This window comes from Tiliqua scincoides, chromosome 1 (assembly GCF_035046505.1).
Source record: "Tiliqua scincoides isolate rTilSci1 chromosome 1, rTilSci1.hap2, whole genome shotgun sequence".
NCBI lineage: Eukaryota > Metazoa > Chordata > Lepidosauria > Squamata > Scincidae > Tiliqua > Tiliqua scincoides.
The window spans coordinates 6084780-6095181 of record NC_089821.1 but is presented as its reverse complement, the minus strand read 5'-3'; the positions used below and the strand labels follow the sequence as shown (position 1 = coordinate 6095181).

Sequence of the window (10402 nt, the reverse complement as noted above, 5' to 3'; positions counted from 1 at the left end):
TCTTCTGGGGAACCTTGCCCATGACTTTTGCCCCTCTCAGTAAATCTTGCATTAACTTCCAATGTAGAGTCCTACAGTAGACAGTTTGAGAACAATTAATATATCGTATTTGACAGTGTTTGACACTTGGCACAAAATCATATTGAATATTGGATAATTTCACGGTTCACATGTAATGTTTTGTCTAATAGTCTTTCGCCGATACACAGAATTGTGTTTAAAACCTACAATGAAGAAGCTTCATGGAGCCATCTCTGATACAATGTCAACTATAAATCCAAAATGCGTCTCACAGGAACAGTAGTGTATCTTACTTGTTGGCATCCTTCAGTCTCGGAAGACTATGGTATCGCGCTCTGAATAGTGTTCTGGAACAGAGTATCCTCTCCAGTGCGTGAAGCCTGGGTAAAGTAGGTATGGAGGATAGATTGTTTCCCATGCAGCAAATCCCCCCTCTCCACGTCGCTGAAATGGTCCAATGGAAAGGCAGAAGCCAATACGGTTGGTTCCAGCGACGTCGCAGGAGTTGTCAGAACGTGACTGTGTTCAGCCATGAACTGCCTCAGGGGCTCCGGCTCCGGATTTTGCCTCGAGGTTGACTCCTGAAGCCTCTTCCATAACTGGATGTAGCCACAAGGCAGTGGAGGTTTGGGATCAGAGTTTTCCTTCTCTCAGATGAGCTGTCTTCCCAGGCTAAGGAGTCCCATCTACCCGGTGACTGTTTAGTCGCCTCTTACGACAAGTACAGCCAAACTGAGGCCCTATTCTTATCCCTAGCCCTCAGGGGATAGTAGTATCTAGTAGTGTATCTAGAGGGGGGTAAAGCACTAAGTTTTGAAGGCACCTGAACGTGCCATGCAAGTGACCCCTCCCCTTTGCATTCGGAGATGAATACCTTTGTTTGCACCCACTGCCCAGAATGGCTCCAAAGGGGAAGGGCTGCTTGCATGGCACATTCAGGCACCTGCAAAACTTAGTGCTTTACACCCCCTTTAGCTATTTCTCTGCACAGGAAAATATGATAAAATTATGTAAACAGTGGTGTTTTGTGCACTACTCATTGTCAATTGTAAGGTATGTGGATTCTACAATTATAAAGCTTTCCTTTGATCTGGAAATTAATCATCTGAGATGTTTGTTCAGATGTGGTCTTGCCTTTCCCTAATGGCTTTTGGGATATAGGTAGAATCTTTTTTCTTATCTTTAGTTTCTACTAGCACAGCATCCAAAACTCACACTGCAGCATCACTTATTGTGATGAACCAGGAGTTCCACAACTGTATATGCCCTATAGGATTGGTCTAGTTTATTTAGGCCTAAATCTTAACCAACTTTCCAGCACTGATATAGCTGTGCCAATAGGGCAGGTGCTGCATCCTTGTTGGGTGACAGTCATGGAGGCCTCCTCCAGGTAAGGGAATGTTTGCTTCCTTACCTCGAAGCTGCACTCCCCTTACCTTGGTGCTGGAAAGTTGGTTAGGATTGCATCCTTAAGGCCCAATCCTATCCAACTTTCCAGCACCAATGAAGCTGCAATGCAGCCCCAAGGTAAGGAAACAAATGTTCCCACACCTTGAGGAGGTCTCTGAAACTGCCTTCCCAACACAGGAAGAAGCACATACCTCATTGGCACAGCAGCCCCAGCACTGGAAAATTGGATAGGATTGGGCCCTTAGTCTAAATAAGTGTAACTGAAAAAGTTGCACATTCTTCTTCTGTTTATCTGGGCTTCATAGTAGACCTTCAATTCCTACTCCAGGAAGCCATTATGATGATACAGTTTCAAAATCAGAAAATATGTCTGCATGGAGACCAAGAATTGGATTATCTGTTGGCAACCGTCAGTCTCGAGAGACTCTGGTATCGCGCTCTGAATGGTGGTTCTGGAACAGCGTCTAGTGTGGCTGAAAAGGCCGATTCGGGAGTGACAATCCCTTCCACACTGGGATCAAGTGCAGTCTGTCCCTGGTCTGTCTCCCTGGCTATGGGCCTTCCTTCTTTGCCTCTTTGCCTCAGTCTGTTGGCCAAGTGTCTCTTCAAACTGGGAGAGGCCATGCTGCACAGCCTGCCTCCAAGTGGGCCGCTCAGAGGCCAGGGTTTCCCACCTGTTGAGGTCCACTCCTAAGGCCTTCAGATCCCTCTTGCAGATGTCTTTGTATCGCAGCTGTTGTCTACCTGTAGGATGCTTTCCTTGCACGAGTTCTCCATAGAGGAGATCCTTTGGGATCCGGCCATCATCCATTCTCATGACATGAGAATTGTATTAGAAGAAAGCAAATTTGCAAAGTGGCCATCCTATACCTTTCTTCTTCATCGTCTATCCCGTATGGTGGCGGGTCTGCTATCCTGGATCAAAGTCTCTATTGCTCTCAGTCACAAACTTGGTCTGGATGTAGGTGGGTAATTTTCATGTCACAATGCAACATGCTAAGCCAGCACTACTTTGGTCAACCCTTCGGTTGTTTGGCGTTGACCTCCAACTGAAGGCCCTTCTGTGCTAGCGTATCGGCATTGCCGCGCAGGACGTGGCCGTGCCATCAAAGTCCAACTTCTCTCATCTTGTCGGCTATTGGAGCGATGCCGTACCACTGCTGAATGTCGTTGTTGCAAACATGGTCAAAGTGAGTACTACCACTAATCCAGCACAGCATCTTTGTCTCCATGATACTAAGTCTGCAATCCTAACCACACTTTCCCGAGAGTAAGCCCCATTGAACCAAATAGGACTTACTTCTGAGTAGACCTGGTTAGGATTGTGCCCTAAGGCAACGTTCAGTTTCTTTGATTACCGGCCAATATTCAGCTCCGCAGGATGTGTGCTACTGCAGGATGACTGTCCGATAGATCCTCAATTTAAGATGGTCACTGATTTTCTTGTCACAGAGGACACGGGTCATCGGGAGCCATTTTATCCAGGCCGCTTTTCCTCGCCCGGTGGTCTTGTGGCTCTCGTGGCCACCCTGTATCTTTATTAATGCAATATTTAGGTTGCACTAATAATGCACGCTTACCTGGGAGGAAGTCCCATTAATCAAATGGGGTTTACATCTTGGTAGGCATGCAGAGGATTGCACAGCCGATCTTTGAACGCCTGTTGAAACAAAACTGCAGCTTTAATTTGAAGAGTGGATATTTTAAATTTTAAATTTTCTTTTGGAAAAGAAAAGAAAAAAAACTTTGCTGCTGTTCACGTGAAGTGGCTGTGATGGCAGCATATGCACTGTAAAGCGCACATGCTGCTTTTTGCACAAAACCCTCTCATGGTTTCTAGCATTTTTTTTTCCCCGCAGACATACCGTGATTAACAGTAATAAATCTTCCCTATAATATTTCTGCCATTTTTGGCAACTCTTTTTTCCCCTTTAACCTTTCTCATTCAAAAGTGAAATTTGTTGTTAGGGAAAAATGGAGCGTGGAGATCGGAAGCAACAGTGTGAATAAAGGAGCAAGTCTGTTTTGACTGGCAGCTTTCTGTTTGGCTGCCTTTTGGGAAGGGGGGAGCGCGGAGTTGCAGGAAAGCGACATATTCCCAGCTGCAAACAATGTTCGGCTTCGCGATTTGCTGTCGACAAGATACGGGCAACTCACCCAGCACCAAGGACCGCAATGGAAATAGACGATGCCAGAATGCCACAGCTAATGTGTGCATTTTAGGTGCCTTTAATTAACATAATTTGCATATCATTTCCATGAACATGGCAGAGGCGCAATTATGTGTAGGGCATGATGCAATTACTTGGATTTGCGGTCCTTGAAAACCACTGGAAATTACTCTGGTGGGAATTCTTTTTTTTTTTCCAAAATTCTGCAGCATCGTGGCATCAAAGTCCACCTTTCTCATAGTAGGATAGTTAATAACACGTAGTATTTGTTGACTATTTTCTGAGCATGTCAACCGCCTCACCTGTGTTACCTTGTTTTGGTCCTTACAACAGCTCGGTAATGTAGCCATAACCGAAGCGGGGGCAGGGGGACTTGCCTAATCTAACATGGAGGTGAGAGTTGAACCAAGTCCTGATGTGAAACTGACTGCCCAATCCTATCCCCAACCATTAGCACCAATGCAGCTGCACTGGAAAAGCATGTGCTGCACCCAGTGGTGGTGAGAACAATCAGATAGCCAGCAGGAGGTAAGTAAAAATATTTTTTCTGTATCCCCTACCTAATCATGTATGAGTCTCCTTGGCTGCACAGTCCTCCTTTTTTATCCACGGAGATCAGTTCAAGAACCTCCCATGGATCCACAAATCTGCAGACACTTCCTGTTTCCTCATCAAACCAGGACTGAGGACTCTAGGAGGCCTTCTGAAGCCTCAGAAGGCCTGCTGGAAGCCTCAGAAAGCCACTTCTGGTTTGGTGAGTGTTATGTATGCAAGTTATGCAGGATCGAAATCCTGCATAACTGATTGGCTCAGACTTATTGCTGGCCAATCGGGTGAGGGATCGAAATCCTGCCATCAGATTGGCGCTCTATTTAATGTTTCAACTGCACCAATCACAGGAAGTCCGGGCGGAGCTACAGGGTATAAAAGCCAGGGGTGTTTGTCTTGTGTCAGATTCATTGCCAGGTCCTGTTCTGAAGATGGAATAAACGTATTGAGCTGTTATCTCTGTGCCTTCCTTTATTCGCATGGACCCACTAGATAACAGTGAGGAAAGTAGTAGTTGCTTTCCCCCAGTATCCGTGATGAGTCAAGGTGCAGATGCTAGATCCATCGGTACTGGGGTTACACTGTACACCAACCAATTTGCTGGCATAAATCTGAGAATAGAAAAAGGACAGGGTAGCTTGAGGAGGGGATATGATCTGGCGCACAGCAACCACCTCCTCCCCACTCCTGCCCCATCTGCTCTGAAACTCCCCCTGCCCTCCCCCTTTCAGCCCACAATACACCTCTGCTGCTAACATATCAGTGATGACAGAGGCTCTGGATCTGCTACTGTGCTCACTGCACTGCTGTCTGTGACACTGGTCATACGCTTCTGGCATTGGTGCCATTGCGCCATCATAAAAGGCCTTGCAATGTCAGAATGCTAGTTCCGGCAGCACAAGGCCCCAGTAGAATTGGGGCCTTTGCCACTGTGCTGGACCAGATGTCTAGTTATAAAAGTTCTCATAGATAATCATTCATAGTTATGAACAAAGAAAGCAAGCGGTACGCAGCCAAGGCCCAAAGGAAAAGAACCACAGAACTTTGTATAGCTCCAACTGGGATCACAGAATCGCCCTCAAGAAAATGATTTAGCACTGAGAGTCATAGTGTGATTCTCTCTCTCTCTCCACCCCCTACAGCAATTACTTAACAAGTATTCAGCACAGTCAGATGTATCTTCTCTGATTGAGGCAAAATGTGCATGTGGTATTAAAAGAATGGGGAATTTTCAGTGGCATAGCTAGAGGGGGTGCAAAGCACTAAGTCTTGCAGGAAGCCTCCCCATGGTATAAAAGCAGCCCCTCCCCTTCAAAGTCATTCCAGGCAGGGGAGCAAAACGGGCATACGCCTGGCTCTGAAGCGGAGCGGGAGGTGCTACTTGCACACCACGTTGAGGCTCCCTGCAAGAATTAGTGCTTTGCACCCCCTCTAGCTATGCCACTGGGCATTAAAATGACTTTGGGCCATTTTGGACAATGTAGCAACTGTTACCCTGCACATGCCTGATCTCATCTGATCTTGGAAGCTAAGCAGGGTCAGGCCTGGTTAGTACTTGGATGGGAGACCACCTGGGAATACCGGGTGCTGTAGGCTTATACCATGATCTCGGAAGCTAAGCAGGGTCAGGCCTGGTTAGTACTTGGATGGGAGACCACCTGGGAATACCGGGTGCTGTAGGCTTATACCATAGTCTTTCGAGACTGAAGGATGCCAACCATTGAAGCCTCAAACCAGCTCCACACAATTATGGCTTTGCATATTCTTGATGGGTATACAGCCTAGCTCTTCTCTTGCTTCTCCATCAGTTTCTTTATACACACGTATGTGTATGCATTATGTAAGTGTGTGAGTGTGAGAGATGAAGTATGTGTGTGACAGATGGGGAGGATTTATCTAAACTGCACCTCTAAATGAACTGCTAAACTGAAGCAAGTTTAGCAGCATATGTAAGGGGGCGATTCAGATGAACTGCTCCATCACACGGTTAGGATACATACCAGGGCTCAATGGAACAGGCCAGGGTGTGCACATATCACAAGTGCACATGTCTACGTGGGGACAGTTTGGCAATAACAGTGTGGCTAAACTAGCTCCAGAAGCTGCTTAATTGTTGTTTTGCCAAATTCCTGGTCCAAGCTTCACCTACAGAACCTATGCCCACTTTAAGCTAATTAGCTCCCCTTTGTGGCCCAACAATGACCCTAGTTCTGCACTGCAGCACTGCTGGATCCCACCACTAGGGTAGCTCACCTGTTCAACTTGCAGAGGTCCTCCTTCCTCCTCTCTCCTTCCAGCAGCTTCTCCAGCAACACCTTGATCCTCAGCAGGTCTTGGGCATGGCAGCCTTACTCCAGTCTTTCCAGCAGTCTCTTTTCCAGCAATCCTCAGAAGTCCATTCACCCATCTGCCAGTCAGTCAGTTAGTCAATTGGTCAGTCAGCAGGTCCAGTAGTCCATCAGCTAGTCCATTGGTTCCTCAGGTCAGCAATCAGCTAGTCCATCAGTCAGTCAGTCAGTCCTGCCTAAGCTCCTTCCTTCTACACCCACCCTTTCTCACTGCTCCAGGAGCTGCTTTTATCCCTGTAATGACTTGGCGGCCTCTAGTGGCTGCAGCTGTGCAGCTCACCCACTGCCATCTAAGGCCCTGGTGTTAACCCCATGCTTGCCTGCCAGAGCAAAGGGTCACTGTTGACACCACACCTTATCTCCTCAAGGGATCTTCTGCATTTCCATTACAGTGGTTCAGGGCTCAGTCCTCTCCAATTTTCCAGCACCAACCCTGTCACAATGTAGCCCTGAGGTAAGGGAACAAACATTCCCTTAGCCTACACCCCCACCTGAGGATGTAGTGTGCCCTGTTGGCACAACTGCATAAGTGCTGAAAAGTTGGATCAGTTTGGGCCCTTAGTGTTTAACTCATCACATGGCTGGCAACCTTCAGGCTCGAAGGACCATGGTATAAGCCTACAGCACCCAGTATTCCCAGGTGGTCTCCCATCACAGGGCATGTTCTAATATGCAGTTCTTCATGACTTGATGTTGCTCTGAACTGTATTTTCAATCCTGCATCTTTGTGTCAACCTACGTAACTGATTTGTGTGATTTGCCAAGGAGCTCCTAAAAACGGCACCATGGAAAAACTGTGTTTGCCACTTCGGAACAGCAAACCACTCTAACAGCACAATCCTTGCACATTTACTCAAAAGTAAGCCCCATATGTTTAATGGGGCATACTCCCAGGAAAGTGTGCATAAGATTGTGTAGCCTGACTTCTTTAAAAAAAAGTGTACTTGCTTTCAACAGAACTTTGAACAACTGTTTTCAGTTGCTTGGCATCCATTGAAATATTTGGGCTATTAATTTTGGAATGAGATTTTCTTCCATGAATGAATTTCATTCTCTAGGAAGCAAATTGTGCAGGGGCTTCTTCACAAGAATGAAGCAGGAATTGGCTGGATCTATTTTCACTTATAGTAGAATGAGGTGGGAATGAGAGGGAATTGTTCTGAGATGACAGACTGGTCTGTACCACTTCAGGGTACAAATGGAGAAATCACTTTTTAAAATGTCCCAGTGTAATTCTGGGCTTCTCGGACAGGGGTTAGGATCTGGCTTAAGTGATGGAGGCCAGTTCCACCTCTCTTCTGGGCCCAGTCCTGCCTCCTGCAGCTTGCCCCCCGACCCCAAAATTCCCCATTCTGCCCTTACACCACCCTCCCCAACTCCTGGTGCCGGGTCCCCTAGGCCAGTGTGAACTTGGTTGGTTGGCAACCTTCAGTCTTGAAAGACTATGGTATAAGCCTACAGCACCCAGTATTCCCAGGCGGTCTCCCATCCAAGTACTAACCAGGCCTGACCCTGCTTAGCTTCCAAGATCAGACGAGATCGGGCATGTTGGCAATGGGATGAAGAGCTGGGTGTCTTTGCACCTGCCTACCCAGCCTGCAAGTCATCACAGACATGCCTTATGCAGGGTGACCGAGACACCTGCAGGAGCTTCACTGCAGGGTGACTTAAACGTCCTCCTTTTCCCTGCGAGCAGGTTCCTTCAGGCAGCACATAGCCTTCTTTTAATTAATAAATTATATAATTTAATAGTAGGTATTATAGTGTTCAAATTAACCACATGAAATCAATATACATGTGTTTTCAGCCTTTCTTTTGTCATGCCCTACATTTTTCTGGGACTCCTACATTTTGGAGTGCCTTGTCCTCTTTTGCATTTAGGACATCTGGTCACCCTCTCCCTATGGCACATTTGCAACACTCCCAGCCTGGCGCAGGAGACTTGCGCCCGCCAAAAGGTGAGTATGAAATGCGATTACAGGCATATACTTTGTGCACACACAAACACTGCCACCCATATAGACTTCCTTCTTTTCTTATTTGGAAGAATCTTCCTCGGAAGACTCTTTTCTCCCATTGTCTCCTTCCATAGCCCAAATGGAATGCGATAGATTTTCAGTCTGTAGCCTCTTGGGATGTCACTAAAATGCTGTCCAAAAGTGTCACATTCTTTAATTAAAAATAAACTTCCAAAGACCGATCGTTTTGAGTTGTTTCGGCACTTTCCTAAATAGTCTGCTTTCCTGAATGGAGGCCAAGAAAGCAATTACTTTGTCAGCCTCTATATTCATGGATATTACTTTTTAGGCAATCTGTAGATGCAGGTTTACTGACAGAATTATGAAAAGCCTTGGAAGGGATTCCGCAAACATTTCAAAATAGCTTTTCAAGAGCCACAACAAGATAAAAGTTACAGCGAGGCAGATTCAAAGTACTCTGTTGCATATTCATGGAGTAGATGACTATCTGTCTAGCCAGCTTTTATAGAAGGAGCCTCACATTCCTGACCAATGCCTTCCAAATGTTTCGTGGAACCTTCCAATGAAACCACTGGACTACACAGCTTACTCTAGGGATGTTCTTATAGTGATGATCGCTTACTCATGCCATCTTTTAGCCCAATCCTATTAAAAACCACCCAATTGACTGGGGCAGAACCAAGGAGAATAAGGGAAAGGGGCAGTGGATAGGGAAAGGATCCTGGGGCATCCAGTGAGGCCATGATCCATCCCTCTTTCTCCTCTCCCACCTCCTTCCACTCTGCCCAGATGTACCCCCATTCCTTCCCCTCCTTACCCTGCAACCTCCTAAGGCTGGAACATCCTTGTACTATAAGACAAGGGAACAGTGCATACAATAATGACTTCTGTTCCATTTGTTATTCATTAATGGGGATGGATACAGGGACATTCTTTACCCTCTCACACACACACCAGAACCAGGGGACATCCACTAAAATTGAGACTCAGGAGAGTTAGAACAGACAAAAGAAAATATTTCTGTACAGCATCTGTGGAACTCCTTTGCACAGGATGTGGTGTTGATGTCTGGCTTGGATGCCTTTAAAGGGCACTGGACAGATTTATGGAGGAAAAGTCCATCACAGATGGCAAGCCAGGATGGGTATGTGCAACTTCCTGATTCCACAAGTAGGCTATATCTGAATGCCAAGACGCAAGGGAGTGGCAACAGGATACAGGTCTCTTGTTGTTTTGTGAACAGTGGCATAGCTAGAGGGGGAGCAAAGCACTAAGTTTTGCAAGGAGCTTCACTGCAGCGTGCAAGAGGCCCCTCCCCTTCAGAGCCATTCTGGGCAGGGGGAGCAAAGCAGAAGCATTTGCCTCTTCTCTGGGCCTTCTCTGGCATCTGCCTTTGTTTTCTTCCTGCTGCCCAGAATGTCTCTGAAGGGAAAGGGGAAGGGCTGCTTGCATGCCATGGTGAAGCTCCCTGCAAAACCTAGTGCTTTACACCCCCTCTAGCTATGCCACTGGCTCCCTGGGGCATCTGGTGGGCCATTGTGATAGCTGGACTAGATGGACCCTTGGCCTGATCCAGCAGGGCTCTTACGTTCATTAGAAGGCCAACCTCTTTCTTCAAAGTTTTTATGTCTAGCTAGTTAAATCCCTTCTTATATTCCCTCCTGCCATCGCCATGCATATGTCCAGATACACACACACATATCTATAGATGTACATGTGACCCAAATGAGTTGAGAAGGTATACATGAGGGCAAAGCAGATTGCTTTCCTGTATTTTTGTCTCTGCAGCTCCCCCAACTGATGAGGCACGCTGCTGTCCAGAATGGAAATATATATATATTGCATTGCCTCTCAATGCAGCCCTCAGGGAGCCCCCAGTCTCCAATGAGCCTCTGGCCCTCCGGAGATTTGTTGGAGTCTGCAC

At 46.7% G+C, this 10402-nt stretch overlaps 1 pseudogene; it reads left to right on the top strand.

Annotated features, from left to right (window-relative positions):
* The first annotated feature begins 5627 nt into the window (after positions 1-5627).
* On the top strand, positions 5628-5747 carry LOC136637361 (5S ribosomal RNA; annotated as a pseudogene).
* Positions 5748-10402: the final 4655 nt, after the last annotated feature.